The sequence below is a fragment of the Larus michahellis genome, unplaced genomic scaffold (genome assembly GCF_964199755.1).
Source record: "Larus michahellis unplaced genomic scaffold, bLarMic1.1 SCAFFOLD_53, whole genome shotgun sequence".
In the NCBI taxonomy this organism is placed as follows: Eukaryota; Metazoa; Chordata; class Aves; order Charadriiformes; family Laridae; genus Larus; species Larus michahellis.
Genome location: NW_027436360.1, coordinates 1,102,432 through 1,116,737, shown reverse-complemented (window position 1 = coordinate 1,116,737; position 14,306 = coordinate 1,102,432).

Genomic DNA, 14,306 nt, shown 5'->3' with positions numbered 1-14,306 from the left:
CCGCTCGCGTGGCCCCACAGCCCGTGGGGCTGCGGGCTTTGCGGCGGCCGTCAGCCTCGGCGCCACCGCCGCCCACCTGGCGCCGCCGAGCCAGCCTGCGAAGCATTTTCCGGTAGGGCCGCGGCTCTGGCCACAGCTCCCACGCCCGAATAGCCAGGAGGGAAAGCCATGCCTCGTTGGAAAGCTCTTTGGCAGCCGCTCGCGTGGCCCCACAGCCCGTGGGGCTGCGGGCTTTACGGCGGCCATCAGCCTCGGCGCCACCAGCACCCACCTGGCGCCGCCGAGCCAGCCTGCGAAGCATTTTCTGGTAGGGCCGCGGCTCTGGCCACAGCTCCCACGCCCGAAGAGCCAGGAAGGAAAGCCGTACCTCGTTGGAAAGCTCTTTGGCAGCCGCTCGCGTGGCCCCACAGCCCGTGGGTCTGCGGGCTTTGTGGCGGCCGTCAGCCTCGGCGCCACCGGCGCCCACGTGGCGCCGCCGCGCCAGCCTGCGAAGCATTTTCCGGTAGGGCCGCGGCTCTGGCCACAGCTCCCACGCCCGAAGAGCCAGGAGGGAAAGCCGTGCCTCGTTGCAAAGCTCTTTGACAGCCGCTCGTGTGGCCCCACAGCCCGTGGGGCTGCGGGCTTTGCGGCGGCCGTCAGCCTCGGCGCCACCTGCGCCCACCTGGCGCCGCCGAGCCAGCCTGCGAAGCATTTTCCGGTAGGGCCGCAGCTCTGGCCACAGCTCCCACGCCCGAAGAGCCAGGAGGGAAAGCCGTGCCTCGTTGGAAAGCTCTTTGGCAGCCGCTCGCGTGGCCCCACAGCCCGTGGGGCTGCGGGCTTTGCGGCGGCCGTCAGCCTCGGCGCCACCGGCGCCCACCTGGCGTCGCCGAGCCAGATTGCGAAGCATTTTCCGGTAGGGCCGCGGCTCTGGCCACAGCTCCCACGCCCGAAGAGCCAGGAGGGAAAGCCGTGCCTCGTTGGAAAGCTCTTTGGCAGCCGCTCGCGTGGCCCCACAGCCCGTGGGGCTGCGGGCTTTGCGGCGGCCGTCAACCTCGGCGCCACCAGCGCCCACGTGGTGCCGCCGTGCCAGCCTGCGAAGCATTTTCCGGTAGGGCCGCGTCTCTGGCCACAGCTCCCACGCCCGAAGAGCCAGGAGGGAAAGCCGTGCCTCGTTGGAAAGCTCTTTGGCAGCCGCTCGCGTGGCCCCACAGTTCGTGGGGCTGCGGGCTTTGCGGCGGCCATCAGCCTCGGCGCCACCGGCGCCCACGTGGCGCCGCCGAGCCAGCCTGCGAAGCATTTTCCGGTAGGGCCGCGTCTCTGGCCACAGCTCCCACGCCCGAAGAGCCAGGAGGGAAAGCCGTGCCTCGTTGGAAAGCTCTTTGGCAGCCGCTCGCGTGGCCCCACAGCCTGTGGGGCTGCGGGCTTTGCGGCGGCCGTCAGCCTCGGCGCCACCGGCGCCCACCTGGCGTCGCCGAGCCAGCCTGCGAAGCATTTTCGGGTAGGGCCGCGTCTCTGGCCACAGCTCCCACGCCCGAAGAGCCAGGAGGGAAAGCCGTGCCTCGTTGGAAAGCTCTTTGGCAGCCGCTCGCGTGGCCCCACAGCCCGTGGGGCTGCGGGCTTTGCGGCGGCCGTCAGCCTCGGCGCCACCGGCACCCACGTGGTGCCGCCGCGCCAGATTGCGAAGCATTTTCCGGTAGGGCCGCGGCTCTGGCCACAGCTCCCACGCCCGAAGAGCCAGGAGGGAAAGCCGTGCCTCGTTGGAAAGCTCTTTGGCAGCCGCTCGCGTGGCCCCACAGCCTGTGGGGCTGCGGGCTTTGCGGCGGCCGTCAGCCTCGGCGCCACCGGCGCCCACGTGCGCCGCCGAGCCAGCCTGCGAAGCATTTTCCGGTAGGGCCGCGTCTCTGGCCACAGCTCCCACGCCCGAAGAGCCAGGAGGGAAAGCCGTGCCTCGTTGGAAAGCTCTTTGGCAGCCGCTCGCGTGGCCCCACAGCCCGTGGGGCTGCGGGCTTTGCGGTGGCCGTCAGCCTCGGCGCCACCGGCGCCCACCTGGCGCCGCCGAGCCAGCCTGCGAAGCATTTTCCGGAAGGGCCGCGGCTCTGGCCACAGCTCCCACGCCCGAAGAGCCAGGAGGGAAAGCCGTGCCTCGTTGGAAAGCTCTTTGGCAGCCGCTCGCGTGGCCCCACAGCCCGTGGGGCTGCGGGCTTTGCGGCAGCCGTCAGCCTCGGCGCCACCGGCGCCCACGTGGTGCCGCCGTGCCAGCCTGCGAAGCATTTTCCGGTAGGGCCGCGGCTCTGGCCACAGCTCCCACGCCCGAAGAGCCAGGAGGGAAAGCCGTGCCTCGTTGGAAAGCTCTTTGGCAGCCGCTCGCGTGGCCCCACAGCCCGTGGGGCTGCGGGCTTTGCGGCGGCCGTCAGCCTCGGCGCCACTGGCGCCCACCTGGCGCCGCTGAGCCAGCCTGCGAAGCATTTTCGGGTAGGGCCGCGTCTCTGGCCACAGCTCCCACGCCCGAAGAGCCAGGAGGGAAAGCCGTGCCTCGTTGGAAAGCTCTTTGGCAGCCGCTCACGTGGCCCCACAGCCCGTGGGGCTGCGGGCTTTGCGGCGGCCATCAGCCTCGGCGCCACCGGCGCCCACCTGGCGCCGCCGAGCCAGCCTGCGAAGCATTTTCCGGTAGGGCCGCGGCTCTGGCCACAGCTCCCACGCCCGAAGAGCCAGGAGGGAAAGCCGTGCCTCGTTGGAAAGCTCTTTGGCAGCCGCTCACGTGGCCCCACAGCCCGTGGGGCTGCGGGCTTTGCGGCAGCCGTCAGCCTCGGTGCCACCGGCGCCCACGTGGTGCCGCCGCGCCAGATTGCGAAGCATTTTCCGGTAGGGCCGCGGCTCTGCCCACAGCTCCCACGCCCGAAGAGCCAGGAGGGAAAGCCGTGCCTCGTTGGAAAGCTCTTTGGCAGCCGCTCGCGTGGCCCCACAGCCCGTGGGGCTGCGGGCTTTGCGGCGGCCATCAGCCTCGGCGCCACCGGCGCCCACCTGGCGCCGCCGTGCCAGCCCCCGAAGCATTTTCCGGTAGGGCCGCGGCTCTGGCCACAGCTCCCACGCCCGAAGAGCCAGGAGGGAAAGCCGTGCCTCGTTGGAAAGCTCTTTGGCAGCCGCTCGCGTGGCCCCACAGCCCGTGGGGCTGCGGGCTTTGCGGCGGCCGTCAGCCTCGGCGCCACCGGCGCCCACCTGGCGCCGCCGAGCCAGCCTGCGAAGCATTTTCCGGTAGGGCCGCGGCTCTGGCCACAGCTCCCACGCCCGAAGAGCCAGGAGGGAAAGCCGTGCCTCGTTGGAAAGCTCTTTGGCAGCCGCTCGCGTGGCCCCACAGCCCGTGGGGCTGCGGGCTTTGCGGCGGCCGTCAGCCTCGGCGCCACCGGCGCCCACCTGGCGCCGCCGAGCCAGCCTGCGAAGCATTTTCCGGTAGGGCCGCGGCTCTGGCCACAGCTCCCACGCCCGAAGAGCCAGGAGGGAAAGCCGTGCCTCGTTGGAAAGCTCTTTGGCAGCCGCTCGCGTGGCCCCACAGCCCGTGGGTCTGCGGGCTTTGTGGCGGCCGTCAGCCTCGGCGCCACCGGCGCCCACGTGGCGCCGCCGCGCCAGCCTGCGAAGCATTTTCCGGTAGGGCCGCGTCTCTGGCCACAGCTCCCACGCCCGAAGAGCCAGGAGGGAAAGCCGTGCCTCGTTGGAAAGCTCTTTGGCAGCCGCTCACGTGGCCCCACAGCCCGTGGGGCTGCGGGCTTTGCGGCGGCCATCAGCCTCGGCGCCACCGCCGCCCACCTGGCACCGCCGAGCCAGCCTGCGAAGCATTTTCCGGTAGGGCCGCGGCTCTGGCCACAGCTCCCACGCCCGAAGAGCCAGGAGGGAAAGCCGTGCCTCGTTGGAAAGCTCTTTGGCAGCCGCTCGCGTGGCCCCACAGCCCGTGGGGCTGCGGGCTTTGCGGCGGCCGTCAGCCTCGGCGCCACCGGCGCCCCCGTGGTGCCGCCGTGCCAGATTGCGAAGCATTTTCCGGTAGGGCCGCGTCTCTGGCCACAGCTCCCACGCCCGAAGAGCCAGGAGGGAAAGCCGTGCCTCGTTGGAAAGCTCTTTGGCAGCCGCTCGCGTGGCCCCACAGCCCGTGGGGCTGCGGGCTTTGCGGCGGCCGTCAGCCTCGGCGCCACCGGCGCCCACCTGGCTCCGCCGAGCCAGCCTGCGAAGCATTTTCCGGTAGGGCCGCGGCTCTGGCCACAGCTCCCACGCCCGAAGAGCCAGGAGGGAAAGCCGTGCCTCGTTGGAAAGCTCTTTGGCAGCCGCTCGCGTGGCCCCACAGCCCGTGGGGCTGCGGGCTTTGCGGCGGCCGTCAGCCTCGGTGCCACCGGCGCCCACGTGGTGCCGCCGCGCCAGATTGCGAAGCATTTTCCGGTAGGGCCGCGGCTCTGGCCACAGCTCCCACGCCCGAAGAGCCAGGAGGGAAAGCCGTGCCTCGTTGGAAAGCTCTTTGGCAGCCGCTCGCGTGGCCCCACAGCCCGTGGGGCTGCGGGCTTTGCGGCGGCCGTCAGCCTCGGCGCCACCGGCGCCCACCTGGCGCCGCCGAGCCAGCCTGCGAAGCATTTTCCGGTAGGGCTGCGGCTCTGGCGACAGCTCCCACGCCCGAAGAGCCAGGAGGGAAAGCCATGCCTCGTTGGAAAGCTCTTTGGCAGCCGCTCGCGTGGCCCCACAGCCCGTGGGGCTGCGGGCTTTGCGGCGGCCGTCAGCCTTGGCGCCACCAGCGCCCACCTGGCGCCGCCGCGCCAGCCCCCGAAGCATTTTCCGGTAGGGCCGCGGCTCTGGCCACAGCTCCCACGCCCGAAGAGCCAGGAGGGAAAGCCGTGCCTCGTTGGAAAGCTCTTTGGCAGCCGCTCGCGTGGCCCCACAGCCCGTGGGGCTGCGGGCTTTGCGGCGGCCATCAGCCTCGGCGCCACCGGCGCCCACGTGGCGCCGCCGCGCCAGCCTGCGAAGCATTTTCCGGTAGGGCCGCGTCTCTGGCCACAGCTCCCACGCCCGAAGAGCCAGGAGGGAAAGCCGTGCCTCGTTGGAAAGCTCTTTGGCAGCCGCTCGCGTGGCCCCACAGCCCGTGGGGCTGCGGGCTTTGCGGCGGCCGTCAGCCTCGGTGCCACCGGCGCCCCCGTGGTGCCGCCGCGCCAGATTGCGAAGCATTTTCCGGTAGGGCCGCGTCTCTGGCCACAGCTCCCACGCCCGAAGAGCCAGGAGGGAAAGCCGTGCCTCGTTGGAAAGCTCTTTGGCAGCCGCTCGCGTGGCCCCACAGCCCGTGGGGCTGCGGGCTTTGCGGCGGCCGTCAGCCTCGGCGCCACCGGCGCCCACCTGGCGCCGTCGAGCCAGCCTGCGAAGCATTTTCCGGTAGGGCCGCGGCTCTGGCCACAGCTCCCACGCCCGAAGAGCCAGGAGGGAAAGCCGTGCCTCGTTGGAAAGCTTTTTGGCAGCCGCTCGTGTGGCCCCACAGCCCGTGGGGCTGCGGGCTTTGCGGCGGCCGTCAGCCTCGGCGCCACCGGCGCCCACGTGGTGCCGCCGAGCCAGCCTGAGAAGCATTTTCCGGTAGGGCCGCGGCTCTGGCCACAGCTCCCACGCCCGAAGAGCCAGGAGGGAAAGCCGTGCCTCGTTGGAAAGCTCTTTGGCAGCCGCTCGCGTGGCCCCACAGTTCGTGGGGCTGCGGGCTTTGCGGCGGCCATCAGCCTCGGCGCCACCGGCGCCCACCTGGCGCTGCCGCGCCAGCCTGCGAAGCATTTTCCGGTAGGGCCGCGGCTCTGGGCACAGCTCCCACGCCCGAAGAGCCAGGAGGGAAAGCCGTGCCTCGTTGGAAAGCTCTTTGGCAGCCGCTCGCGTGGCCCCACAGCCCGTGGGGCTGCGGGCTTTGCGGCGGCCGTCAGCCTCGGCGCCACCGGCGCCCACCTGGCGCCGCCGAGCCAGCCTGCGAAGCATTTTCCGGTAGGGCTGCGGCTCTGGCGACAGCTCCCACGCCCGAAGAGCCAGGAGGGAAAGCCGTGCCTTGTTGGAAAGCTCTTTGGCAGCCGCTCGCGTGGCCCCACAGCCCGTGGGGCTGCGGGCTTTGCGGCGGCCGTCAGCCTTGGCGCCACCAGCGCCCACCTGGCGCCGCCGCGCCAGCCCCCGAAGCATTTTCCGGTAGGGCCGCGGCTCTGGCCACAGCTCCCACGCCCGAAGAGCCAGGAGGGAAAGCCGTGCCTCGTTGGAAAGCTCTTTGGCAGCCGCTCGCGTGGCCCCACAGCCCGTGGGGCTGCGGGCTTTGCGGCGGCCATCAGCCTCGGCGCCACCGGCGCCCACCTGGCGCCGCCGCGCCAGCCTGCGAAGCATTTTCCGGTAGGGCCGCGGCTCTGGCCACAGCTCCAACGCCCGAAGAGCCAGGAGGGAAAGCCGTGCCTCGTTGGAAAGCTCTTTGGCAGCCGCTCGCGTGGCCCCACAGCCCGTGGGGCTGCGGGCTTTGCGGCGGCCGTCAGCCTCGGTGCCACCGGCGCCCCCGTGGTGCCGCCGCGCCAGATTGCGAAGCATTTTCCGGTAGGGCCGCGTCTCTGGCCACAGCTCCCACGCCCGAAGAGCCAGGAGGGAAAGCCGTGCCTCGTTGGAAAGCTCTTTGGCAGCCGCTCGCGTGGCCCCACAGCCCGTGGGGCTGCGGGCTTTGCGGCGGCCGTCAGCCTCGGCGCCACCGGCGCCCACCTGGCGCCGTCGAGCCAGCCTGCGAAGCATTTTCCGGTAGGGCCGCGGCTCTGGCCACAGCTCCCACGCCCGAAGAGCCAGGAGGGAAAGCCGTGCCTCGTTGGAAAGCTTTTTGGCAGCCGCTCGTGTGGCCCCACAGCCCGTGGGGCTGCGGGCTTTGCGGCGGCCGTCAGCCTCGGCGCCACCGGCGCCCACGTGGTGCCGCCGAGCCAGCCTGAGAAGCATTTTCCGGTAGGGCCGCGGCTCTGGCCACAGCTCCCACGCCCGAAGAGCCAGGAGGGAAAGCCGTGCCTCGTTGGAAAGATCTTTGGCAGCCGCTCGCGTGGCCCCACAGTTCGTGGGGCTGCGGGCTTTGCGGCGGCCATCAGCCTCGGCGCCACCGGCGCCCACCTGGCGCTGCCGCGCCAGCCTGCGAAGCATTTTCCGGTAGGGCCGAGCTCTGGCCACAGCTCCCACGCCCGAAGAGCCAGGAGGGAAAGCCGTGCCTCGTTGGAAAGCTCTTTGGCAGCCGCTCGCGTGGCCCCACAGCCCGTGGGGCTGCGGGCTTTGCGGCGGCCGTCAGCCTCGGTGCCACCGGCGCCCACGTGGTGCCGCCGCGCCAGATTGCGAAGCATTTTCCGGTAGGGCCGCGGCTCTGGCCACAGCTCCCACGCCCGAAGAGCCAGGAGGGAAAGCCGTGCCTCGTTGGAAAGCTCTTTGGCAGCTGCTCGCGTGGCCCCACAGCCCGTGGGGCTGCGGGCTTTGCGGCGGCCGTCAGCCTCGGCGCCACCGCCGCCCACCTGGCGTCACCGAGCCAGCCTGCGAAGCATTTTCCGGTAGGGCCGCGGCTCTGGCCACAGCTCCCACGCCCGAATAGCCAGGAGGGAAAGCCGTGCCTCGTTGGAAAGCTCTTTGGCAGCCGCTCGCGTGGCCCCACAGCCCGTGGGGCTGCGGGCTTTACGGCGGCCATCAGCCTCGGCGCCACCGGCACCCACCTGGCGCCGCTGAGCCAGCCTGCGAAGCATTTTCTGGTAGGGCCGCGGCTCTGGCCACAGCTCCCACGCCCGAAGAGCCAGGAGGGAAAGCCGTACCTCGTTGGAAAGCTCTTTGGCAGCCGCTCGCGTGGCCCCACAGCCCGTGGGTCTGCGGGCTTTGGGGCGGCCGTCAGCCTCGGCGCCACCGGCGCCCACGTGGCGCCGCCGCGCCAGCCTGCGAAGCATTTTCCGGTAGGGCCGCGGCTCTGGCCACAGCTCCCACGCCCGAAGAGCCAGGAGGGAAAGCCGTGCCTCGTTGCAAAGCTCTTTGACAGCCGCTCGTGTGGCCCCACAGCCCGTGGGGCTGCGGGCTTTGCGGCGGCCGTCAGCCTCGGCGCCACCTGCGCCCACCTGGCGCCGCCGAGCCAGCCTGCGAAGCATTTTCCGGTAGGGCCGCAGCTCTGGCCACAGCTCCCACGCCCGAAGAGCCAGGAGGGAAAGCCGTGCCTCGTTGGAAAGCTCTTTGGCAGCCGCTCGCGTGGCCCCACAGCCCGTGGGGCTGCGGGCTTTGCGGCGGCCGTCAGCCTCGGCGCCACCGGCGCCCACCTGGCGTCGCCGAGCCAGCCTGCGAAGCATTTTCCGGTAGGGCCGCGGCTCTGGCCACAGCTCCCACGCCCGAAGAGCCAGGAGGGAAAGCCGTGCCTCGTTGGAAAGCTCTTTGGCAGCCGCTCGCGTGGCCCCACAGCCCGTGGGGCTGCGGGCTTTGCGGCGGCCGTCAACCTCGGCGCCACCAGCGCCCACGTGGTGCCGCCGTGCCAGCCTGCGAAGCATTTTCCGGTAGGGCCGCGTCTCTGGCCACAGCTCCCACGCCCGAAGAGCCAGGAGGGAAAGCCGTGCCTCGTTGGAAAGCTCTTTGGCAGCCGCTCGCGTGGCCCCACAGTTCGTGGGGCTGCGGGCTTTGCGGCGGCCATCAGCCTCGGCGCCACCGGCGCCCACGTGGCGCCGCCGAGCCAGCCTGCGAAGCATTTTCCGGTAGGGCCGCGTCTCTGGCCACAGCTCCCACGCCCGAAGAGCCAGGAGGGAAAGCCGTGCCTCGTTGGAAAGCTCTTTGGCAGCCGCTCGCGTGGCCCCACAGCCCGTGGGGCTGCGGGCTTTGCGGCGGCCGTCAGCCTCGGCGCCACCGGCGCCCACCTGGCGTCGCCGAGCCAGCCTGCGAAGCATTTTCGGGTAGGGCCGCGTCTCTGGCCACAGCTCCCACGCCCGAAGAGCCAGGAGGGAAAGCCGTGCCTCGTTGGAAAGCTCTTTGGCAGCCGCTCGCGTGGCCCCACAGCCCGTGGGGCGGCGGGCTTTGCGGCGGCCGTCAGCCTCGGCGCCACCGCCGCCCACCTGGCGCCGCCGAGCCAGCCTGCGAAGCATTTTCGGGTAGGGCCGTGGCTCTGGCCACAGCTCCCACGCCCGAAGAGCCAGGAGGGAAAGCCGTGCCTCGTTGGAAAGCTCTTTGGCAGCCGCTCGCGTGGCCCCACAGCCCGTGGGGCTGCGGGCTTTGCGGCGGCCATCAGCCTCGGCGCCACCGGCGCCCACGTGGCGCCGCCGCGCCAGCCTGCGAAGCATTTTCCGGTAGGGCCGCGGCTCTGGGCACAGCTCCCACGCCCGAAGAGCCAGGAGGGAAAGCCGTGCCTCGTTGGAAAGCTCTTTGGCAGCCGCTCGCGTGGCCCCACAGCCCGTGGGGCTGCGGGCTTTGCGGCGGCCGTCAGCCTCGGCGCCACCGGCGCCCACCTGGCGCCGCCGAGCCAGCCCCCGAAGCATTTTCGGGTAGGGCCGCGGCTCTGGCCACAGCTCCCACACCCGAAGAGCCAGGAGGGAAAGCCGTGCCTCGTTGGAAAGCTCTTTGGCAGCCGCTCGCGTGGCCCCACAGCCCGTGGGGCTGCGGGCTTTGCGGCGGCCGTCAGCCTCGGCGCCACCGGCGCCCACCTGGCGTCGCCGAGCCAGCCTGCGAAGCATTTTCCGGTAGGGCCGCGGCTCTGGCCACAGCTCCCACGCCCGAAGAGCCAGGAGGGAAAGCCGTGCCTCGTTGGAAAGCTCTTTGGCAGCCGCTCGCGTGGCCCCACAGCCCGTGGGGCTGCGGGCTTTGCGGCGGCCGTCAACCTCGGCGCCACCAGCGCCCACGTGGTGCCGCCGTGCCAGATTGCAAACCACTTTCCGGTAGGGCCGCGTCTCTGGCCACAGCTCCCACGCCCGAAGAGCCAGGAGGGAAAGCCGTGCCTCGTTGGAAAGCTCTTTGGCAGCCGCTCGCGTGGCCCCACAGTTCGTGGGGCTGCGGGCTTTGCGGCGGCCATCAGCCTCGGCGCCACCGGCGCCCACGTGGCGCCGCCGCGCCAGCCTGCGAAGCATTTTCCGGTAGGGCCGCGTCTCTGGCCACAGCTCCCACGCCCGAAGAGCCAGGAGGGAAAGCCGTGCCTCGTTGGAAAGCTCTTTGGCAGCCGCTCGCGTGGCCCCACAGCCCGTGGGGCTGCGGGCTTTGCGGCGGCCGTCAGCCTCGGCGCCACCGGCGCCCACCTGGCGCCGCCGAGCCAGCCTGCGAAGCATTTTCCGGTAGGGCCGCGGCTCTGGCCACAGCTCCCACGCCCGAAGAGCCAGGAGGGAAAGCCGTGCCTCGTTGGAAAGCTCTTTGGCAGCCGCTCGCGTGGCCCCACAGCCCGTGGGGCTGCGGGCTTTGCGACGGCCGTCAGCCTCGGCGCCACCGGCGCCCACCTGGCGCCGCCGAGCCAGCCCCCGAAGCATTTTCGGGTAGGGCCGCGGCTCTGGCCACAGCTCCCACGCCCGAAGAGCCAGGAGGGAAAGCCGTGCCTCGTTGGAATGCTCTTTGGCAGCCGCTCACGTGGCCCCACAGCCCGTGGGGCTGCGGGCTTTGCGGCGGCCGTCAGCCTCGGCGCCACCGCCACCCACCTGGCGCCGCCGAGCCAGCCTGCGAAGCATTTTCGGGTAGGGCCGCGTCTCTGGCCACAGCTCCCACGCCCGAAGAGCCAGGAGGGAAAGCCGTGCCTCGTTGGAAAGCTCTTTGGCAGCCGCTCGCGTGGCCCCACAGCCCGTGGGGCTGCGGGCTTTGCGGCGGCCGTCAGCCTCGGCGCCACCGGCGCCCACCTGGCGCCGCCGAGCCAGACCCCGAAGCATTTTCCGGTACGGCCGCGGCTCTGGCCACAGCTCCCACGCCCGAAGAGCCAGGAGGGAAAGCCGTGCCTCGTTGGAAAGCTCTTTGGCAGCCGCTCGCGTGGCCCCACAGCCCGTGGGGCTACAGGCTTTGCGGCGGCCGTCAGCCTCGGCGCCACCGGCGCCCACCTGGCGCCGCCGAGCCAGCCTGCGAAGCATTTTCCGGTAGGGCCGCGGCTCTGGCCACAGCTCCCACGCCCGAAGAGCCAGGAGGGAAAGCCGTGCCTCGTTGGAAAGCTCTTTGGCAGCCGCTCACGTGGCTCCACAGCCCGTGGGGCTGCGGGCTTTGCGGCGGCCGTCAGCCTCGGCGCCACCGGCGCCCACCTGGCGCCGCCACGCCAGCCTGCGAAGCATTTTCGGGTAGGGCCGCGTCTCTGGCCACAGCTCCCACGCCCGAAGAGCCAGGAGGGAAAGCCGTGCCTCGTTGGAAAGCTCTTTGGCAGCCGCTCACGTGGCCCCACAGCCCGTGGGGCTGCGGGCTTTGCGGCGGCCGTCAGCCTCGGCGCCACCGCCGCCCACCTGGCGCCGCCGAGCCAGCCTGCGAATCATTTTCCAGTAGGGCCGCGGCTCTGGCCACAGCTCCCACGCCCGAAGAGCCAGGAGGGAAAGCCGTGCCTCGTTGGAAAGCTCTTTGGCAGCCGCTCGCGTGGCCCCACAGCCTGTGGGGCTGCGGGCTTGGCGGCGGCCGTCAGCCTCGGCGCCACCGGCGCCCACCTGGCGTCGCCGAGCCAGCCTGCGAAGCATTTTCGGGTAGGGCCGCGGCTCTGGCCACAGCTCCCACGCCCGAAGAGCCAGGAGGGAAAGCCGTGCCTCGTTGGAAAGCTCTTTGGCAGCCGCTCGCGTGGCCCCACAGCCCGTGGGGCTGCGGGCTTTGCAGCGGCCGTCAGCCTCGGCGCCACCGGCGCCCACCTGGCGTCGCCGCGCCAGCCTGCGAAGCATTTTCCGGTAGGGCCGCGGCTCTGGCGACAGCTCCCACGCCCGAAGAGCCAGGAGGGAAAGCCGTGCCTCGTTGGAAATCTCTTTGGCAGCCGCTCGCGTGGCCCCACAGCCCGTGGGGCTGCGGGCTTTGCGGCGGCCGTCAGCCTCGGCGCCACCGGCGCCCACCTGGCGCCGCCGAGCCAGCCTGCGAAGCATTTTCCGGTAGGGCCGCGGCTCTGGCCACAGCTCCCACGCCCGAAGAGCCAGGAGGGAAAGCCGTGCCTCGTTGGAAAGCTCTTTGGCAGCCGCTCGCGTGGCCCCACAGCCCGTGGGGCTGCGGGCTTTGCGGCGGCCGTCAGCCTTGGCACCACCGCCGCCCACCTGGCGCCGCCGAGCCAGCCTGCGAAGCATTTTCCGGTAGGGCCGCGGCTCTGGCCACAGCTCCCACGCCCGAAGAGCCAGGAGGGAATGCCGTGCCTCGTTGGAAAGCTCTTTGGCAGCCGCTCGCGTGGCCCCACAGCCCGTGGGGCTGCGGGCTTTGCGGCGGCCGTCAGCCTCGGCGCCACCGGCGCCCACCTGGCGCCGCCGCGCCAGCCTGCGAAGCATTTTCCGGTAGGGCCGCGGCTCTGGCCACAGCTCCCACGCCCGAAGAGCCAGGAGGGAAAGCCGTGCCTCGTTGGAAAGCTCTTTGGCAGCCGCTCGCGTGGCCCCACAGCCCGTGGGGCTGCGGGCTTTGCGGCGGCCGTCAGCCTTGGCACCACCGCCGCCCACCTGGCGCCGCCGAGCCAGCCTGCGAAGCATTTTCCGGTAGGGCCGCGGCTCTGGCCACAGCTCCCACGCCCGAAGAGCCAGGAGGGAATGCCGTGCCTCGTTGGAAAGCTCTTTGGCAGCCGCTCGCGTGGCCCCACAGCCCGTGGGGCTGCGGGCTTTGCGGCGGCCGTCAGCCTCGGCGCCACCGGCGCCCACCTGGCGCCGCCGCGCCAGCCTGCGAAGCATTTTCCGGTAGGGCCGCGGCTCTGGCCACAGCTCCAACGCCCGAAGAGCCAGGAGGGAAAGCCGTGCCTCCTTGGAAAGCTCTTTGGCAGCCGCTCGCGTGGCCCCACAGCCCGTGGGGCTGCGGGCTTTGCGGCGGCCGTCAGCCTCGGTGCCACCGGCGCCCACGTGGTGCCGCCGCGCCAGATTGCGAAGCATTTTCCGGTAGGGCCGCGTCTCTGGCCACAGCTCCCACGCCCGAAGAGCCAGGAGGGAAAGCCGTGCCTCGTTGGAAAGCTCTTTGGCAGCCGCTCGCGTGGCCCCACAGCCCGTGGGGCTGCGGACTTTGCGGCGGCCGTCAGCCTCGGCGCCACCGGCGCCCACCTGGCGCCGCCGAGCCAGCCTGCGAAGCATTTTCCGGTAGGGCCGCGGCTCTGGCCACAGCTCCCACGCCCGAAGAGCCAGGAGGGAAAGCCGTGCCTCGTTGGAAAGCTCTTTGGCAGCCGCTCGTGTGGCCCCACAGCCCGTGGGGCTGCGGGCTTTGCGGCGGCCGTCAGCCTCGGCGCCACCGGCGCCCACGTGGTGCCGCCGAGCCAGCCTGAGAAGCATTTTCCGGTAGGGCCGCGGCTCTGGCCACAGCTCCCACGCCCGAAGAGCCAGGAGGGAAAGCCGTGCCTCGTTGGAAAGCTCTTTGGCAGCCGCTCGCGTGGCCCCACAGTTCGTGGGGCTGCGAGCTTTGCGGCGGCCATCAGCCTCGGCGCCACCGGCGCCCACCTGGCGCTGCCGCGCCAGCCTGCGAAGCATTTTCCGGTAGGGCCGCGTCTCTGGGCACAGCTCCCACGCCCGAAGAGCCAGGAGGGAAAGCCGTGCCTCGTTGGAAAGCTCTTTGGCAGCCGCTCGCGTGGCCCCACAGCCCGTGGGGCTGTGGGCTTTGCGGCGGCCATCAGCCTCGGCGCCACCGCCGCCCACCTGGCGCCGCCGAGCCAGCCTGCGAAGCATTTTCCGGTAGGGCCGCGGCTCTGGCCACAGCTCCCACGCCCGAATAGCCAGGAGGGAAAGCCGTGCCTCGTTGGAAAGCTCTTTGGCAGCCGCTCGCGTGGCCCCACAGCCCGTGGGGCTGCGGGCTTTGCGGCGGGCATCAGCCTCGGTGCCACCGGCACCCACCTGGCGCCGCCGAGCCAGCCTGCGAAGCATTTTCGGGTAGGGCCGCGGCTCTGGCCACAGCTCCCACGCCCGAAGAGCCAGGAGGGAAAGCCGTGCCTCGTTGGAAAGCTCTTTGGCAGCCGCTCGCGTGGCCCCACAGCCCGTGGGTCTGCGGGCTTTGTGGCGGCCGTCAGCCTCGGCGCCACCGGCGCCCACGTGGCGCCGCCGCGCCAGCCTGCGAAGCATTTTCCGGTAGGGCCGCGGCTCTGGCCACAGCTCCCACGCCTGAAGAGCCAGGAGGGAAAGCCGTGCCTCGTTGCAAAGCTCTTTGGCAGCCGCTCGTGTGGCCCCACAGCCCGTGGGGCTGCGGGCTTTGCGGCGGCCGTCAGCCTCGGCGCCACCGGCGCC